This window comes from Stegodyphus dumicola, chromosome 8, assembly GCF_044657685.1.
Source record: "Stegodyphus dumicola isolate Sdum_Otavi_A_Nest chromosome 8, ASM4465768v1".
Lineage (NCBI taxonomy): Eukaryota > Metazoa > Arthropoda > Arachnida > Araneae > Eresidae > Stegodyphus > Stegodyphus dumicola.
In genome coordinates, this window is record NC_140775.1 from 186309592 (window position 1) to 186330966 (window position 21375).

At 34.4% G+C, this 21375-nt stretch overlaps 1 protein-coding gene across 2 annotated transcripts in view; it reads left to right on the forward strand.

Moving 5' to 3' along the window:
* LOC118189362 (sodium/potassium-transporting ATPase subunit beta-like) overlaps positions 1-21375 on the forward strand; it is a 508361-nt gene that overhangs the window by 393706 nt on the left and 93280 nt on the right. The gene's annotated exons all lie outside the window — the stretch shown is intronic.

The following is a 21375-nucleotide window of genomic DNA, read 5'->3' on the forward strand; positions in this document are numbered from 1 at the left end:
TCATTGAGTTCGTCAATCAAAAATTCCTTGAAGTTTTACAAAATATGAAATACGTAATTAAATTATAAGGTATTTCTCTCGCCTTCTCAGCATGCCTTCCTGGTGTAATGGCCAGCACACTCGACGCGTACTGAGAGGTCCGAGATTAGATTCCCGACGCGGGCATTGCTCATATTCCATCTTTTCTGCTTCAAAATAACCTATTAATTCTTTTTACAAATTCGAGGTTTCAGGTGCCCATGTTCGGGTGGAGTATTACGTTATTCAAAATTTGATGGCCCTAGGTACAGCCGTTTTTTCACAGAGCGAGAAACATACATACATCCATGCAGATTCTGCATGATATTCTTAAATAATTTCTTTAACCCTTTGTTGCATCATGTCCACTGTAGTAGACAAAAGTTTAAATTTGTTTATTCTCCTGTAAATGCCTTGACATGTTCCATTCCTGCGTTTATTCATTCTATATTATTAGAACTTTCAACTGTCGATCATAGATGACTGTATAGCATCACTAAGTAAAGCATTGCTATTTGGAAAATGACTGCTACTCCTGCTTCCTCAGTTAGTACAGTTTCTCATAGTAAACATTATATAATATTGCTTACATTTTCTTATGCTGCCATTTTTTTTTCATAATTAGTCATTTTAGACATTTTATTTTAAATCTCAGTTTGAGAAAATTGTGGAGTGGGTAGATAAAGATCTAACGAAAAGAGTGAATTGAAATCCACATGTACTGCTTATCAAGGCAAAACACCGCTGGAAATGTTTATGTTTGGCAAGGAATTTCTAGAACGTTTGACATTTGAATCCATTAGGTACAGGTTACAAAATCGTAACAAAATGAACTCAATCAAAATCGATGAAATGAAGGTATTTTGGGGAATCTCTATGTACATGTCAGTTGTAGATTTACCATTTAGAAGATGGTAATAATCACTGCAAACAAGGCAGGAAATGATTCCAAATGCAATGACCGTAAATCGTTGGGAAGAGGTTTGTATGCATGTACGTATATAACATGCTGTCCACTGTAGTGAACAAACTGTAGTAATTATTTAAAACGAAATTTGAATAAAATTATTTTTTTAATATTACTAAGGTTATTTTAAGTAGAAAAAACACAAACATTTTCGTTTAACTTCTCTAGATTATTTGATGCAACAAAGGGTTAAATATAACACATGACGATAATATTTGGTGGCAACAGTTTGAAAAGTGAACCAACGCAGAAAGTGAAACGATGCAAAATGCAGTTTTGAGAATAATATCCCTCTGGCTCTAAAGTTCACTTTGGGCTAATAAAAATAATAATCCATTTTTGTTTTCAAAACTTGTTCGTGCAGTTAGCGTAAATGTTATCTGTGTTTGTAACGAAAATACTATCAAAAATATCAGAACTACGCCGAGACTACCCGTCAACGGTTGTTCTGCACAGGTTCCTAATATATACGTATATAAACCTTAATAATAATTAGACACAGTGAGTCTACTATTAGAATATCTGTTTACAATTTCAATATTTGTAGAAAAAGAAATAAATCTTATCTACTTGAATTCTGCACATGTTTCTTGACGAATAAACTACTTTGTTAACACTTGACATCAGTATTTTCACAGTTTCACCGTAAAGCAGGAAGTAGGATATTATTCAATAAACAGAAAACAAAATGCAATGTATCATTCAATTCAATTCATATCAACATTAAATTCATAGAACACTTCTATCACTAAGCAAACACGGATTAGAACGTGCATGGCAACGCCGAAAACTGATGCCATCCACAAAAAAAGGATACATAAAACTCGCGTCATTAAAACATTAATACATTAAAAGTCTCGTGTTCATTCAATAAAGTTATTCATAAAACTGACACGTGCATATCTTCCGAAGTTTGTTGACGGTTTGTTTACGTAACAGTGTTATTTTTCTGCAGTAATTACTTCCTTGTACGAATTAAAAAGGAAGCATTGTAATCGCGAAATGTTTCAGGCAGCATATTTCAACGAAAATATCCATTTTGACCGCTATCGAATGCAATTTAACGATGTTTTTGCGTGATATCTGTACGTAAGGACAGAATAAAATACTCGTTTCCTCAAAAAAAAAAAAAAAAAAAAAAAAAAAAAAGATAAAACTGCTTTAAAATTAATTCTGAAGAGAAATTTTCGTGGCGTCTGTACGAACGTATGTACGTACGTACGTACGTACGTATCTCGCATAACTCGAAAACGAGTAGCCACAGAACGCTGAAATTTTGTATATAGGACTACTATAACATATAAATGTGCATCTCGTATTTTGGTTGCAATCGGCCGCACCAAACGTATATAAATACTCTATTTATATATATATCCACTTTGTTACTCGGTACAGAGATCTCAGTTTCTTTACTCTTGTATGTTTGTAAATTGTACATTTTTTGCTTTAAAAATGATTGAATTATGTTGTCCTTATCTTCCGGTTAAGGATTTTATGCCTTTCGTAATTCTGCAAGCAATATTTGTACAATTATCAACAATTTAAAAGCTGTTTAAGTGCGGTTACGTTTTCAATAACATGGCGGACATATTTGTTTACATTTGAAACAGCAGAACTGTAGATTTGTTGCCAATCTAGAGAGACTAAATTTCGCAACAACAAAAATAACGCCTTCATTTATTATTGCGAATTAAATCGTGCTTTATCCTTTCTGGAATTTTTTTAGAGGAAATAAGTGTTTAAGATTTACTTCGTAATTTTTAATACGGATATTTTGAGTTTTTATGTATTTTTGCCTTGTCGCGAAGTGAGAACTGAATTAATTGAATGAGAAATACTGAATCGTCTGCGAAAAACTGTTTCCTTTCTGTTTTGTTTGCTTAATTTCTTTCATACATCGTTCTAGCTTTATTATAGTATTTGAATAGAAAATGTGGCAACGATAAAATAATTCTTCAAATGATATAAATTTTGTGCATTCAGAGTGTCGTTATAGTAAACAAATATAGTGAATTTTAAAGAGTGCATTTATTCTATTGTGGTTTATGCACTGTCGACGAAGTAGATTTAATTCAATCCAATCAATTTAAATGAAATTGAAGGAAAAAAGTGCGTATAATTTAATATTCCGTACAAGGAAGTCATGTGGTGTCCACATCAGATTTTTTGTATTATGATTGTGTTGAATGCTATATATTACAGAGAAAAGTATAATGCGTCCGTAACGTAATGAAGAGGTTCAAAAGAGGTTGCTACAAGAAAAAGGTTGGGAATCCTTGCTTTGAATCCTTGTCTTTATTCGCTCTTAAATTACACTTACTGCAACACTTATTATATCCGATTTTCAAAAATCCCCAATCCGCATTTGCAAGTGACAACTACACCACATTATAGATCCATGTGACGTTCTTTTACATCTGACTTTCCTAACACCGCCTTAGCTCAGCTATGTCGAAACTAAACTGGCTCAAGCACGATTGCAATCCAAGTAAAACAAACAAAGCATGAAATTAATGGACCTTGGTTATCTGTAGAAGTAAAAGGGATCTTGTTGCCATGGCAAAAGGGAGTGCTTCAAATTTCACGCTGCATTAAACCTCCATTACCATGGCGAACGCGCGAGGAATGCCGAAGAAAGAAAAGAAATGTATGATCTGTTTTATTAAGATAAGAAACGTTGGATGCTTTTCAGAGATAGTGTTTCAAAAAATGTGATTTCGCATAATAAAACGGCTCTTGAAATAACTGGATTTTTCTCATTGTTGCTCACCTTTTGTACGCAACAGATGAACATTTAATAATGGAAGAAAAAGCGCGCGTGTGAAGTTAGCTACCAGATTCTTCAGTCATCTAAAATCATTGATGAATGATTTGGGCGTTCTTAATGATACTGTTTTCGAACTTTTAATGCCGTGGGCCATGCTTAGTGCTTTTTTCTTTCTTTTAACAGTAAGAATCGTTGCAAAAGATGTAATTAAAAGCATTAAGTTTTAATGGGAGATATTTATTTGACGATACCTGATTATTATAAGCGTTGGAAAGGAATCAGAAAATGGCAATAGTCCAAGATGTCCAGCACTGAAATCGGCCTTTGTAAATAGTACGTAAAATAATACTCTTCTTTATACAATTTTATCTTAGCGAATATGCTTAATGCTTTAACCCCTTAACTGCCGAAGAAAACTTACAAGATTCATTTCCCAGTGCCACGGTTTTTCACACAGGCGCGCGTAGTTATGCGATGTATTAGAAAAATAAGTGCAAGTTTTACTTTCTAAAAACTGTTTAGTTTCACAAAATAAAGAATAAAAGAAAAAAATGAATCACAAAATTTAATACTTTGAGTAAAAGTATAATAAAAAAATTGTAAGTGTAATAAAAATGATGTTTTTATAATAAAAAATATCCCTGAAATGGAGTTTCGATCAAATCATTTTTAGACCAGTAAAGTGTAATATCAGGCTTCAGTGTTATTCCTTGTGAAATCAGTATGCCTAAAAAACATATTTCTTTCGAACTGTTTGAATGCCAAGATTTTGTTCTTGGTTTTCCGTTTGCAAGGTGTTGGCTCATATACTCGTCTACAAAACGGTTAGTTTCAGTAACAATATGAACCACGAGCAGTTCATCAAAAAATAATTCAAAAAAGATAAATGGGTTTGAAACATTCGTTATATATTTCTTTATTCCTGCAACCTACTACAAAAAGTAAACGAAAACAGGGGACACAGAATAAAAAAAAAATACATTTTACTCAAACAACACCAGCCAATACCGCGCAGTAATTACTTTCACCTCTTTAGACACATCCCTCTCTCTAATTTCTCCCCACACTTCTCTGAAATAGTATCGTTCTTCGCATACTTTGTCAAGGTCATTGTGGTGTTGCATTCCAAAGCTTTGCGAATACTTTTGTGGGTAGCAGCACAAAGCTAATGATAGTAATTTGGAAGGGCGTATATATACGCCCGCGGCAGTTAACGCATCGGCTGAGCAAGGCGTATATATACGCCCGCAGCAGTTAAGGGGTTAATGTAAAAATAGATAATACCTTAAAAATCCATGTAATTCTCAAACGCTTCTAAAGATTTTATTGCATTAAATATACTCCTCCGTGGTCGGAATCCATCTCAGCTCACACGCATTCACTTTAAACATACTGCACGTAGTTTACAGAACCATATGCCTCCTTTGGCGCATGTCTAAGTCTGTAAAGCGGTTATCATTTTTATTATATTTCCTCCCTCCTTCCAGCAGGCCTTCGTGGTGTAACGGTAGCACATTCATCACGTATTCGGGAGACCCAGGTTAGAGGGAATGGCTCTTTTTTCAAGTCTGCTGCTTCAAAAAAAAATAATAATAATGACAAATGGCGCCTGAACTAAAACGTTGTGAACAATATTCGAGAGTTCAAGACTCAAGTCCCGGCGAGGGCATCGCACATTTTTTATATTTTTCGCTTTAAAATAACCTATTGACTCTACAGTGGCGCCCGACTCAAAACAAAGGTGGTAGAAAAAATTCATCACCACCAGGATTTGATGTTTGTTTTATCTAATCCTCAGTCGCCCTGCAAATGGGGAAATATGTAATTTGCAGCAATGCAATATGAAGTAATGCAATACAATAATTCCCTATGAAAAACAAAATTCAAATTTTTGTGAGAATTTACAGAATGTAATAATATAGAAATTCATAGCACAAACAGTGCTTGCAATACTATCTTCGCATCATCCTAACACTTGACAAAACTGCTGCACTAAAAATTTCCTATCATATGTCATCACAGATTTAACTTTCGCTGTGTTTGATGTAATAAAAATTGTTAACATATTATTATATTATACTGCCTGCCTGACTTATATATCGACAAAACAAGCTTTTTGAAATGCAAGGCGCTGTGTGTCTGAAAAAACATACATTAGTACTCTTTGAATTTTGTAAGAAAATCCATTGGATAAAATAATATATTTGTACCCTACATTTTATTAACCCTTCCGGCACGCTACCTTTTAAAGTCGGAGTTTTGATTTAAAAAAAAAAAAAGTTAGGCAGTGTAATTAGGCCTAGAGGAGTACACAAGTAAAATTTTGTGAAGATAGCACTTATCGTTTTAATTCTGTGGTTGTGCCCAAAGTGGCACACTGATTGAATAGAGCTTCGAAAAGAGTGCTGAAACGAGCATTGTTGTTAATGAACTGACCGATGAGATGCGGAGAAACAAAGAACACAGACTCTTAAATGTCCTAGATTATCGGTGAGCCCGATACGGGTACACTTAGGGTTCGGCGTTAGATGTTAGGCAAGATTTCAAGGTAAAAATTTAAAACTAATATAGAATAAGGAGATTAGCATACAGCCAAAAAAAATTATAGAAATTTCTTTTCAAACAATTCCTTTTATACCCTAAAAAAATATGGAAGATTTCTTTGAAAAATGAGGGTCTTAAAAATCTAAACATGGCTAAAATATATGGACTAGTTTGTGTTGAGCTGCCATCTACTATAAGCAAAGAAGGTTCAGAGTAACCTATATGAATCATTTTTCATTCAATTTTTCTGGGCGTACAGAAGGAAATTTTTAAGTGTGTCCATGCCGGACACACTCTGCCGCAAAGTGTTAAGGCATGCATGAGATTATCAGAGGACGAGGAGGAGGAGTATTCAGTTATGGCAAAGCACACGAGGGCTACCTGCTTAAAGGGAGGGATGCCTTCGTGGAGGACCTTCAAAGGGAAGCTGGCTCGTATACAGTTACACATGGGAAAAACCACGAAAACGTCCATGCAGCCAAACCGTTCGCGGGATTCGAACCTCGGACCGAACTACCAGTGTTCAGCGTCTCTACCGCTCGTTGGCCCTGAGATTATAAGAAGTTAACGCATTCTTCCTTTGCTTGCTTTCGTAGTGTGAATTCGTGGTTCAACCAGCTTTGGTAAATAGATATGTGTTTCGAATCCAGGCGAAGGCAAATTTGTTTTTTCAAGTATCCTACAGAAGTTCCAAAAGGAGGAATCCAAATGGCGTTCGATATTTTATTCTCGATCTTAAAATGCTCTTTTTTCTATTCACAGCAATATTGTAGAGACATTACGTTATTTGAAGCAGGAAATGCGAAAAATGAGCAATGCCTTCGCCGAGACTCGAACCTCGGACCTCTCCAACACGCGCCGAGCGTAGTAACAGTTAGAGAGACGTAGGCAAAAGGCAAACGCACGCTGTTCAGGAATCCTAACTCTATCTCTATCGAAGCCTTTGGAACTTGAATACCACTCTACTTCTCATTTGCATTTTACGGTATTCTAAAAACTCATTATGGTCAAGAATTATAAGCTGAAGCTAAAAGAGATAGGAAATTTACATAAACGTAAAATAACTGTTATAAAATTAGGATATGCGTTACAAAGTATAAGGTGTCATTTGAATTCGAATTTTTTTGTATGTTGTGTATCGTAATGATGCACCTCATTCGATTTCAGAACGTACAGGGGTTGGACAAAAATATGGAAACACCTTTAAAAAAACATGTTTCTTTGCTTAATATGGTGTAGGAAACCCGTTGGCATCCAAAACAGCTTGCAGTCTTCTCGGAATGGATAAATACAGTTCCTGTATGTTTGCCAAGGGAATATCATACCATTCTTCCTGCAAAACGGTGGCAAGTTCAGATAACGATGTTGGCGGTGGATAACGAGAACGCACATTCTGTTCCAATGTAGACCACAAAGGTTCGATAATATTCAAATCTGGTGACTGTGGTGGCCAGGGGAGATGGTACAACTCATCCTCGTGCTCAGAAAACCAGTCCTGGACAATGTGAGCTGTGTGAACAGGGGCTTTGTCGTCTTGGAAGACACCATCAGCATCGGGGAACAAAGTTTGTACCATGGGATGAACTTGATCGGCCAAAATGTTCACATAAGTCTTGGCAGTCGTGTGCCATGACACAGTTATCATGGGGATAGCAGAGAACCACGATATGGCTGCCCAAACCATAACAGAACCCCCGCCATGTTTCACTCTTGGCAACAAGCAGTCTGTATTATAGGCTTGAGATGGCGTTCTCCAGACGTAAACTCGGCCAGAAGTGGGAAACAATGTGAAAGAAGACTCGTCAGACCATATTACTCGCTTCCACTGCTCTATAGTCCAGGCTTTATGACTTAAACACCACCTTTTCCTGTTACGGGCATTAGCATCACTGATGAGTGGCTTCTCAATTGCAGCACGGCCAGCAATTCCCTGTTTATGAAGCTCCCTTCTAATTGTTTTGGTACTCACAGGGTTCGGTAACACAACATTCATTTCAGCAGTAACTTTTGCAGCTGTGGTCTTCTTATTTTTCGTCACAATTGCCCTTAATGATCGTCTGCGACGATCACTCCGGACACACTTTCGTCCGCGCTGTGATTTAGCAGATGATGTTTTTCCGCTTTTCAAATATGCGGAATAAATCTTCGATACAGTACCTCTTGAAACACTAAACACCTCGGCTACCTTGCTTACGGAAGCACCTACCATACGTGCTCCAACAATTTGCCCACGTTCGAAGTCTGTTAACTCTGACATAATGCAATGACAACCTCACATAACAGTACTCCGACAACAACTGAACTGTTTAGCACATTTACGAAGTTGTATAGGTGGCGTCAGTAGTCAAAAACGCCAGCGCCACCTACATATTTCATTAAAATTAATCTTTCTTTTCAAACATGCATTTCACAAGGTGTTTCCATATTTTTGTCCATCCACTGTATGTATTTATAATAATCAAGCACCTTATCAATGAAAACTTCAGTAAGCTGAATACAAAACCCAGAAATGACAAATTACCAAAATAACCAATTTATTCCAAAGTACTGTGTAAATAATGTAGGATTACGCAGGGTTAACAAGTTAAAAAAGTACAGACACGTGTTAATTTGATTTAAGTCAGATTACTTTCATCTCCAACAACTGGCATCATTTGATCTTTTGATCTTAATACGGGCGTCTTTTTTAAACCCGTCAACTAATGACATAATCACTGGGTGAGATTATGTCATTAGTTAATGTTAAGGTAATTTAATCCAATGATAATTCAAATTTATCTAGAAACCCCTCCCGAAATGAGATAATGGTCGTCTAAGAAAACGTACGAATGCAAGAGTGCCGAAATAATAGGCAAAAATTTAATTAATCCAATAATTATTACCCAAAAAAACGAGCATTATCAATTATCATATACAGTGTCTCAAAAAAGTGATGGGACACTTGTGCTTTACAAAAGGAAACTGCAATAAAATAAATTTAAAAAACATGTAAAATTTTTTGTGGGTGTGCTTCATACTTAAATTTAGTAACAATTTTTACATAATATACATTTTGTCAAAATATTAAAATATTAATTTAATAAAAATACAATTGTTTAGAACGGAGCAGAAAATGGCTCACTTAAGTGATGGGACACTTACTTTTCCATCAAATATTTATCCCAAAATTTTACTTTTTAAAAGGTTTTAATATTTTGTTGGATTTCCTTTTACTTTTAAAACATGATTTGATCTTCTTCGGATGGATTCGACTAATTTTTTTGTGATTTCTGGAGTGATTTTACCCCATTCTTCTTGAAGCACCGATTTTAATTGTTGTTTTGAAGAAATGGTGTGTTTGCGAATTCTTGATTCCAATTCTTGCCAAATATTCTCTATGGAATTTAATTGTGGAGATTGTGGGGTGCTTTTGTTATTTCAGGACAGTTATACAGCAGCCGGAGTCTAACGTTCAAAGCACTGTGCTTGGGGTCATTGTCCTGGTAGAATTTAAAATCGTTATGAAGGTTCAATTTTCGTGCTGAAGATTTCAAATTTTGATTTAAAATGTCAATATACTTGTACTGATCCATTATACTGTCAATAAAAACAAGATTACCAACTCCAGCGGACGACATACACCCCCATACCATAACTCCTCCTCCACCATGTTTTACTGTTGGCACCATGTTCTGTTTGCGAAATTCTTCCCTGGGTTTTCTCCACACCAAGATTCTACCGTCAGAACCAAATATATTAAATTTACTCTCATCAGCAAATATAACTTCATTCCAGTAATCAGAATTCTTATTTATGTTGGATTTTGCGAAAGCCAGTCTGAGTTTTCTATTCTTTTCACTTACGAAGAATTTTTTCCTGGCTGCTCTACCGTGATATCCAGTAGATCGAATTACTCTTCCAATAGTATCAGGATTAACAATTACTCCATATAATGCTTGTAAATCAGCAGCAACTTTAGAAGCACTCATCCTTGGATTTTTTTTAAATATTTCGAACGATAATTCGCTTTATTCCATTGGATAGCTTTGATGGTCGGCCAGGTCTTCTTTTATCCTGAATCATATGATTCTTTTTATATCGTTTAATGATACTGAAAACTGTTGAATGACTGAAGTTAACTGTTTCAGTAGTTCCTCTAATAGATTTTCTACGTTCAATATGCAAATTAATAACTAATTTTTGAATTCCAGGCAAAGTTTCTTTTTGTTTTGCATTCATGGCTGCACAGAGCTAAAAAACACAAAAATTCCAAAACAAACTGGAGAGAAATACTGCAGACGATTTTATAAATTATTGGCAATTGCTTTTGAGTAAAAATAAATACCCCAAAAGATATTTTTATTGCTTACTTCAGACGATTTTTGTTGCATAGTACGTAGTGTCCCATAACTTAAGTGAGCCATTTTCTGCTCCGTTCTAAACAATTGTATTTTTATTAAATTAATATTTTAATATTTTGAGAAAATGTATGTTATGTAATAATTGTTACTAAATTTAAGTATTAAACACACCCACAAAAAATTTTACATGTTTTTTAAATTTGTTTTATTGCAGTTTCCTTTTGTAAAGCACAAGTGTCCCATCACTTTTTTGAGACACTGTATATATATATATATATATATATATATATATATATATATATATATATATATATATATATATATATATATATATGTGATGTACCAGCTTTTGTCAGGAATAAATAGATTGTTGAAGAATCATCAATGTAGTCGTAGCTTAAATTATCAGACGATAGTTTTCAAAAACAAGGATCCATTTATTATATTTCAGGAGAAAATAGTAATTACAAAAATCTAATCTCCGGAGTAAATAAAAAAGAACTACTAATAACATTTTCTATGAAGTTTACTGCATCGTGACATTTAAGAAAAAGGCACCCGATATTCCTTTTGCGAGTCTTTTTATAGCCTCTGGAAAGGCTGAGCTTCCAAGAATTGACGTCAGCCAACCCAGTTAAATATCTCGAACATTCTAAAAGTGTACGTGTAGAAAAGGCGGGAAAACCAACTTGACTACGGGGCTGTGGATTTAATTCCACGTACTTTCAAATAAGAGAACGTCGCCATTAAAAATGAAAAGAACGTACAGTTAGAACTTTAAGTGTACTTTTGACTACGGAATTTTATTATTACATATATATATATATATATATATGTGTGTGTAATAGAATTGGAACTATGGCAGTAATAGATTGGAAATGATTTATTCCGCAGGTGTTACTTTGTTTTGTTTGGTTTATTTGGTAAAGCACTTTAGGGCTATCTGCCTAAATCGAGGGATGTTTCTAACAGAAATTGGATCGTGTGCACGTTAGACATGCTGAAAACCACGAAAACACAGATTCAGCTAAAGAATTTGCCGGGACGCGAACCTCAGGCTGAACTGACAAGTGGTCAGTGGTTGTTACGCATCTACGGTGGTGAGCCAAAATTCTATTTTAAACTAGATTTTCATCGTTATCTCTATATCGAGAGAGCGAAACAAAGGAAATAGTCTCAATTTTTACACGAATGATTACAGAATTGAAGTGGAGAGCTGATATAATCGGGAAGAACAAGTACAGACGGACGTAAGGATACGCACATAATCCGAAATGGTAGTATGACAGGCAGATGGCAGACAGATGCGATCCTTAAAATTTCAATCTTGGTTTATTCTTGAAAGATCGATGATACATTAATTTTAATGGACCATAACAATTGATATCACAAAGCCTGTCTTGTAGCAGATAGGCTTCGAGGCAGGAAAATATAGCCTAGGGTGGTCGGCATAATCATCTGAGCGGTATCGAACGCACCATGCATAGAACGTTCTAGCTGCATTATGTTGCTGCTTGCCCAAGGCTATTTTTTGTCACTTCGAGAACTAGCAACTGCCCTGTGGAAAGCGCAAAACATTCCTCAGAACTTCCTGTACCATCTTACAAATGAGGAAGAAAATACCTTATATACTGCTCATTTTAAAGGGAAACTGGGATTAGAGGACCCAATTGTCAAATCCTGGTGGTGAAGAATCACCATACATCACCTTTTAATTCGGAAGCTACTGTAGAATCATTAGGTAAATTGGATGCTGGAGACGTAAAAAAAAAAAAAAAAAAAAAAAAAAAAAAAAAAAAAAAAAAAAAATGAGCAATGCCCTCGCCAGAACTCCAACCTGAACCTCTCGAATACGCGCCAAGTGTGCTACCGTTACACCACAAAAGCCATGCAGAAAGCCATGTGTGTGCATACATCACAAAGCCATGCAGAAAGGAGGGAGAAAATACCTTATAATGTCAGCAGAAATACTTGGAAAACTGTTTGAATTGTTTCCTCCTAATACTGAACAAATGCTTGAGATAGAACTTTTATTCCCTTAAATTGAGTAAAATAATTTTGTAAGCTACACTTTCCAATGGGACAAGCATTTACAGAGGCTGTTCGTACATTTTTTTAGACGATTTTGGTAAGCGGTAATAAAAATTCGTTTGCTGCAAAAGAAGTAATTGCAATTGTACTATGTTTTTAAAAGTCAAAATTATCGTCTGTGGTTTGAAAGTTTTGTTTTTATTCAAAATGGCGAATTTAACAAAGCAGTGGTTCGAAGGCTACATTTATGCTCTTTCCGAAGAGAAATATGCATACTCCGTTATCCAAAAACGATGTGAGAGTCATGGTTTTCTGATATCTAAAGCGTCGATAGGTAACATCATAAACAAAAAAGGAATAAAACGTCAAATTCGATCCTCAAGTGGGACAAAAATTCCAAACAAGTATCCAAGCAAAAAACGAACATCTTCGACAATTGCTAAGGTACGTTGTTTAATGTCAAAAGAAAATCCCCCTAGTCAAAGGACAGTTGCATAATCATTAAAATGCTCGGTTTCCACAGTAAACAAAATGATAAACGTTGATTTAAATCTTAAGAAAGCGAAAAAAACGCAATGTGCATCGTCTTCTTCCAAAGCATGTCGCTCAATGCAGGACACGCTGCAGAATTCTATATGAGAAACACTTAATCGAAGAAAAATGGAAAACAATTGTCACAATAGCTGAAGCATGGGTATATTTAAATGATCGTAACAAAAAAAGAGCCATTTATTATCATAAAAGGGGAGAAAAAAATTTAAGTACATGGTTCAAAGAATCGAAAGTAAGTTTTTCTAAGGCATTCATTATTGTTGCTGGTTTTTCTTATAATGGCACGTTAAAAATAAAGAGAGTACAAAAAAATGTCAAGATTAACTCCAAATACTATCAGGAACATATTTTATCGCCAATGTTTCTAAACGAAATATCATCGCTTTACCCACATTGCCATCCATCTGTAAGACTCCATCAGGACAAAGCTAGCAATCACACATCAAATTCCACTGTAAATTTCCTAAAAGAAATGGAACAGGAAACGGGTAGCAAGGCCATACCCTTCACTGATACCCCTACTCAATCTCCCGATGTGTCACCTATGGATTTTTATGCTTTCGGACTTTTAAAAACTGCATTATCCAAACGTTGTCCCAAAACCCTAACAGGACTCTGGAAAGCTGTTCGGGAGGAATGGTATAAAATACCTCTTCTGCCACTTCAAAAGGCATTATTATCCTGGAAATCGCGGTGTCGAAAGATAGTTCAGAATAAGGGATGTCAAATAGAACATTTAAAACACAAGAATTCTATGTAATTTAGTTTTGTGAATACAATATACATCGTCTAAAAAATGTGTGAACAGCCTCTGTAGAATAGCATAGTCACATCCACTGCAATTTTCTCAGAAAATTGATCGCGACATAGTTAGTTATTACTTCCAAATATGTAACTAATATTCTAGTGCAGTGTACCTCAAAAAGATTCGGTAATTTCCAAAAACACATAAACTGAACTAAATTTTAAACAAACAGTAACGCGGTTAGTTTTTTAGATGAAATAACCAATACGTGCTCAATGTGATATAATAAAACCCAAACGTTTCGAGAGATGTGTAAGGTAGTATGTGTTACGTAGGCGAACATTTCTTTAAGTTCTTAACTCCTGTGGGTATTATCTTTTGTAGAATTAGACGAGCTAATGGCCACTTTATTACCGACGTTATTAGCTATTTACGTTCTGTTCGAAGCTTGTGCAAGACCAGCCACGTCGTTATCTTTATGGCACAGATCAAAGTGTTGTCGTTAAAAGTATGGTATAGTTACGCTCAAAGCTGATGCAGTGAAACTCTTTAAATTACTTTGTCTTCATGTCTCGAAATAGCAGACATTTATTTTATGGTTTTATTTTAAGGCAAATTTGGCGCAAAATTAATCCAAAATAATATTTTACTTTAATTAAAAATAAAATAAAATCTGAAAGGTTTCAGATTTTAAATTACGTCCAAAGGGAATTTCTTCTAACATTTTGTGTGTTACCTTTATTTATTGAATATCAAGTTCTTCGCACTTAAAGCGTAAAACTCAGTTCAACAACAATATCGCAGAATAATTTTAAAATAAGTATATCTTTGGAATTTCCGATACACAGTCTCACGCGCTGGAGATAAAAATGTTTTACCCGTACAACGTTGCCATTGCTTGCTTTGAAATTCTCAAGTTTGTTAAGGGGACGGTGTAATTTAAAAATTAGTTTTTTTAAGTTTCTGTGTCTTCAACAAGAAATATTACACATATACATATTAAACATCAGTTTATAAAATACATCGTCACTGTTCAAAATTTCAATTTATTTTAAATTAAAAATTTTTAAAACAAATAATTAATTATTTTAATTAAAGATTAAAAATCCTCCTCGCACTCTAATTTTCAATATTTTTTCCTAATTTTTGCTTTAAGTTAGTTATAAAACGTTAACAAAAGATTTGGTGTATCCGTTATTGAATATGATGAATCATAATTTAAAAAAAAAAAAAAAAAAAAAAAAAAAAACAATATGGCGAATTTAAACCCAGTTTTCGGAAAAATATCACCTTTTGTTAAACATTATTACAAGTTTAAACTTCTTAATAACCTCATATCTAAAAATGCATACACAGTTCTACAGTAGCAAGATAGTTTTTTCCAAATATCATTCATTCTGATCTGAAAATGAGTCGCATGGAGCATTTTCAAGACATACGAACAGACATACGAAAATATTTGGTTTGTGAAAACCGAAGTTAAAGTTTTTCTTCAAACTTACCTTTAATACATGGTCATGAGAAACAGCAAATTAATTTTAAATATGAATTTGTAAACGCTATATAACATTTTCGTATCATTTAACTATTTTTAATCTCATAATTTTAAATATGACAAATATAAAAATATCTCAAATTAGTATGTGATTCAAAGTTGTAGGGCGAAACAATTTATGCATTATATCCAATGAAACTTAAAATTCACCCGCTCCCTATGTTTTACCTTCATTTGTCACATTTACATTATCTTTTAATGCTTTACAATATTTTTTACTATTTCTGTCTTTTTCCAAGCAGGTAAACTTCTCTTTTTGCTTTGGTCCAAGCGACGCTTATCTCGCTTTTTTGAAACGAATAGAGGAAACGAGTTTCCCCATCTTCTACGCGTATAGCATTTACATAAGTTAAATTCATTAATAGTTGTCAATCCTGACATTTCTAGCAATTTTTTTAGATATAAACACTTCTTTTGGGCAAATATATAAATTATAACTGTTAAAATACATTTTTTTTTTTTTACATTTTCTGCGAAATTTAAAGGGCAAAGTTTACATTGTTTATACATTTTAAATGCTTGTAACTTCCTTAAAAAATAGAATACTTGAATTCGGTTTTGGGAATACGATGTAGTTACGTATATGGAATATTACGATAGTAAAATATCAAATTCAATATTTTGGTTAATTTTTAGCTAAGTCCACGGTCTCTTAATCAGAAACTTGAGTTTAAATCAGAGATAATGGATAAGCTAAAGTTAATGAAAATTAAGTCTAGCCCAACAGCTTTACAGTTTAACTAGCGCGCATGTTAACAAGTGCTCTGACCGAATTCGGTATAATATATATTAATATAAGGCTTAATGGCAAGAATGACTCAACGTCACAGAATTCTACACAATCAAAGTCATCAACGTGGTCTGCAGGCAGGATGAACACGCTATGATTTCACCATCCGAAACCTTGCTTTGAGTACTACCTAATTTGAATACCGCGAGGCGCTAATTCTAATCACTAAAGAATTAGCAACGTGGGCTTCAAGCAGGCAGAACACGCTCTGGTTTCACCTTCCAAAAACATTAAGCACTATCTAATTTGAATAGCTCGCGCGCTGGAAATTTGCATTTTGCACAGAAATGATGAAACTAGACTTAATAGGAAAAGGAATTAACATAAAATAACGGGGCATGAAATTAAAATGAATCTTAGGATTAAAAAATGGCGCAAAATAGGGCAACTATTTTTGCCTCAAAGGAAAAGAAAAATTGTAAAGGAGTAGTTTAAATTTTAAATTCAAACACCAGCCTCTTCGAAAGTACACTAACTTCGGGTCTTGCACCTGGCAACTACCGACTTTGTAATTGCATTTCCTCATTATCACGATGTGAGAGATTGTAATCACCATCATTCCAAACACATTTGTAAAATTGTTCTAAAAATTATTAGTTCCTAACGTCATATCTTGAGCGGTTTCCTCCTAAACTGCTCCAGAGAACTGTTTATGCTGTCACCTAGTCGATTTTCTTAAGGCAACCTGAAGTTATTCAAGATTTATTTCTGTTTTAAAATACTCTTACATCATCATCAGACGAACATCTAACTTCATTGCTTGCTAAATCTTCCCATCTTCTTTTAACAACATAAATTACACCCCTCGGCGCCAAAACTTACATTTGAGGACCCGCTGAAGAAAATTTATCATCATACATTTTCTTTGAGATCTTACCATAACAAAAGGAGAAAAAAAAAGTTGAAAGGGAAAAAATTGGCACGTTGGACAGATACAAGAGGAAAAATTGGGATATACGGATGTAAGAAGCTGTAAATGTCTTCTGCAACGATTTTTACTTTGGTGGGCACAAAGCTGTGGAAGCGCCATTCTTTTCTCAACCGTAAAATCTTGTTCCACACAGAGCATGAAAGTATCTTTCTCTGACCGCGTGTCCGGTGAGAAAATTCTGCTTTTTCTCCTTTTCGTTTACAGTTTCCCTAATGGCGTTTTTATGTATGGTGGACATTTTGAAAAATGGCTTTCAGAGTGAATCTCGAACGTGAGCTGTAACAGAAGAATTTGATTTTATAGGGAAAAACATTTGAGGAAGATTAAATGTTCTTTCTCCCTTTGTCAAGCGAAGTATTACTTTTTTTTCAAGTTTTTATACGTAAAATGGTATCAAATGAAACATCTGGAAAGTTCCTTTAGATAATTTTAAGTCATTAATCATCGAGTTTTATTTGCTTTTATGTGCAATGTTTACGCGTTCCTTCTGAAATTTATATTACAGTGCAGTTGCATTTATCCGGACTAACTTAGATGGCAGAGAGCCGGATAATTAGAACGTTAAGAAAATTATAGTTTTATCTATATATATGTAATAATAAAATTTCATAGTCAAGAATACACTTAAAATTCTGACTTATGTTCTTTTCATTTTTTAATGGCGACGGTCTCTTATTTGAAAGAACGTGAAATTAAATCCACAGCCCCGTAGTCAAATTGTTTTTCCCGCCTTTTCTACACGTACAGTTATAGAATGTTCTGGAGATATTTAAAACGAACTGGAATGGCTGACGTTATTTCTTGGAAGCTGTGCCTTTCCAGAGGCTATAAAAGTACTCGCAAAGGAATATCGGGGTCTTTTCTTTAATGTAACGATGCAGTAAACTTCATACAAAAAGTTATTAGTAATTCTTTTTTATTTACTCCGGAAATATGATTTTTGTAACTGCTATTTCTCCTGACCAATAAATAATAAATGGATTCTGTTTTTTTAACTTATCGTCTGATAATTTAAGCTATGACTACATATATTTCTTCACCAATCTATTTATTCCGGACAAAAGCTGGTACATCATATATATATATAGAGAGAGAGAAGAATGTTTGTGTGTTTGTTCGCGATTAACTCAGTCATTACTATAGCTATCGTCACCAAACTTTCTACAATTCTTTTCTGGGTCCTGGGAAAGGTCAGCGTTCACTTTTGTTCAAAATAAAATTGCTAAAACCAGAGATATTAATTAAAAACTCTGAAAATGTTAATTTTCATTCTCATTGTTTCGGAGTGGCAACAGTCTCGGAGATTAAAATCCGCTTTATTTCTAGAAGTGTTGCACTGCTTGCTTTGAAATCGGAGTTTTAACATCGGAAATTTGTAATATTTAAAAAATCTCTCTCTATGTGAAGAAGAATGTCTGTTTGTGGTTTTGTTTACTTGCTCTTGCTGCTGATTTCTGATCAATTATGATCCATTTTGTGCCACATTTAATCGAGTAAAATTGAATATATCTGAAATATTGGGTGGAACGTGAACTTTTACGACCATCTAAGCAAGAAAGTCGAAAATTAAGCAGTTTTTTTTCGGGAATTTTAAGTAATTATACTTCATTTGTTTGTTTTTACGTGATGTTACCTTGCCTTTCTTCATTATGTATTAAAGTAAACCTCCATTTAGACAGATCAAATCTCGTCTAAACTGTCCGGATAACAAGAAATTTCAATGACAAGATTTTATTTTTTTCTTTAGGCCTAGTTACTTATTCACCGTAAACCACTTAAGGGGATGTTATTTTTAACCCAAAGAGGTGTTAGCCCAGAAGTGATATAATCTCGAAACGGCATTTTGAGTTTAATCACTAAAAGTGTTGAATCGCTTTTCAAATTGTTGCCACCAAATATCATCGCCCTGTATTATATTTAAATAAATTAAATATTAAAGAATCTGGATGAATGTATGTATGTTTCTCGAATTATGAAAAAATAACTGTACCTGGAGCCATCAAATTTTGAATAAAGTAGTTCTCCGCCACAATATGCACACCTGGAAGCCCGAATTTTGAATTTCGAATTTTTTTTATTATCTACACCATAGCTTGCGAAACTTCAACCAATTATTGATCAGAAAACTTAACGATTTCAAAGCAAGCAGTGGAAACACTGTACGGAATAAAACATTTCTATCTTCAGCATGCGAGACTGTCTGTTGGAAATTCTAAAGATATGCTGTTTTTAAATATTTTTAGCCTAAATGGGTGTTAGTTCAAATTTCTCAAAATGTGTATGTGTGTGTAAACGCCCCTTTTCTCTTAATATAGAATCTGGAAGCTTTCAGATTTTCTTTTATTGGAATTTTTTATTTTTCTTTTATTTTGCTTTATTTCAAAAACGATTATATGACTTAAAGAAAGTTATTTTTATTTCCTTCAAAAAAAAAAAAAAAATCCGAAGTCTTATTTTAAATATATTGAGCAATGAAGATAATTTTGATTTATGTAAATACATAATAAATTTATGCAACAGATAAAGTAAAGCATGGAAATTTACGTATGCCTTAAAGTTCTTTTTTTTTCCAAGCTTACTGCACTATAATTTAAAAAAATTAATTACTGTTAATTTGTTTAAAAATTTGAGCATAAGTTATTTCTATACAACTCAAAGTAAACTAGACTGGATCTTAGTTGCGCCGTTTTTAAGAAAATAAAAATTTCTTATGATGGAGCAATGAGTGCTGGCTGATATTTTCGAGTATAGTTAATGACCTTGTAGGATTCCTCACAATGTAATGCTGAGTTACTGTTGGAAGTGAAGAATCATAAGAACTGATAAGCGAATAATTGCTTGAGTTCGTGTGACAGGAAACAACAAGATAGAAGGGTAAACTAACCCTTTATTATTCCAACTAAAGTTTAACAAAACTCCGTTTTGGAGTGTACAATAAAGCCGACACTTGGGCTTTTAACTTAAAAGACTAAGAATAACACTAAAGTAATCCTAACTAAAGTGATACAGCCGAAGCTAACAAGATTCTAACAGAGTTGGCCCCTTAACGTTAATGGACTGCGAAGCTATCAAGGGCCTAAAGTACGGCAGAGCGTAATAATAGCTTACAAGAGGGTAGCTTAAAAAGGCGGACGCGTGCAACCAGAATACCGGGTCTCTCTCTAAGACCGAATAACTTCGCGGTTAAATAGCGCTCTTCCTCATTGTGTATTCAGACGTGATTCGAAAACTACGTTCTGGCCGGAAGTCTGTGTGTGTGATTATGGCAAAGCCTCGAGGGCTATCTGCCTACGGGGAGGGATGCCTTCGTGGAGGACTTTCTAAGGGAAAATGGCTCGTATACACGTTTCTGGCCGGAAGTAGTAAGTTGAATTTAAGAATCGACAGGAAAGGAACTTTAACTCAAAATTTAACTGTTAATAAAATTAACATAACCCTTACAACCTTATTTATAATTCAGTTCTTTACAGCATTTTTATAATTCTAATATCTTAGTTTTTCATTCGTCTTTTATTATTTTACATGACAGATGGCATTGCTTTCCTTTACTGTTTGCTTCGTCCATGAGTTTCAGTACAGATAATGGGGTTACTGATCTTCGACAATATCTTTTGTTCCTCAGGAACAGTGACAGTTGTCTGATCTTTGCGAAAGCTAGAGTATTTTTGGGCACATGCCTTGGATGTGACGCAACCAACCGTCTAGAGAATTTTAAATGGGGAAGAATTGCATCCAACTCATTTGCAGTGACTTCCGATATTGAACCCTGATGACTAAAATATCCGTGGTAAATTTAACCCGCTGGTACTTAACTCCTTGGTATCTATAGTATCCTTATTTCTCTGTGCGAGTCTTCGAATTTGTAAAACTGGCTTAGTATTATACGGTCACAATCGTGACTCGAGAAGCATGAAATACACTGATCCATCTCCTACTGCCGAAAATGGCAGCCTACTCTGTCCTGGAGGGTAGTGGCTTATGCCATCTTAATAAGTAGGCCGAAGGCCACAAGCGGGTTTAGTATACTTCTCAACGATCATGGCCATGTGGTCAGGAATGGTGACCCTGGAAAGCGTGTGTAGCCATGGGTGCATTAAGTGTAAGTTTAATATTAAAATGTCCATTGCTTGTGGAT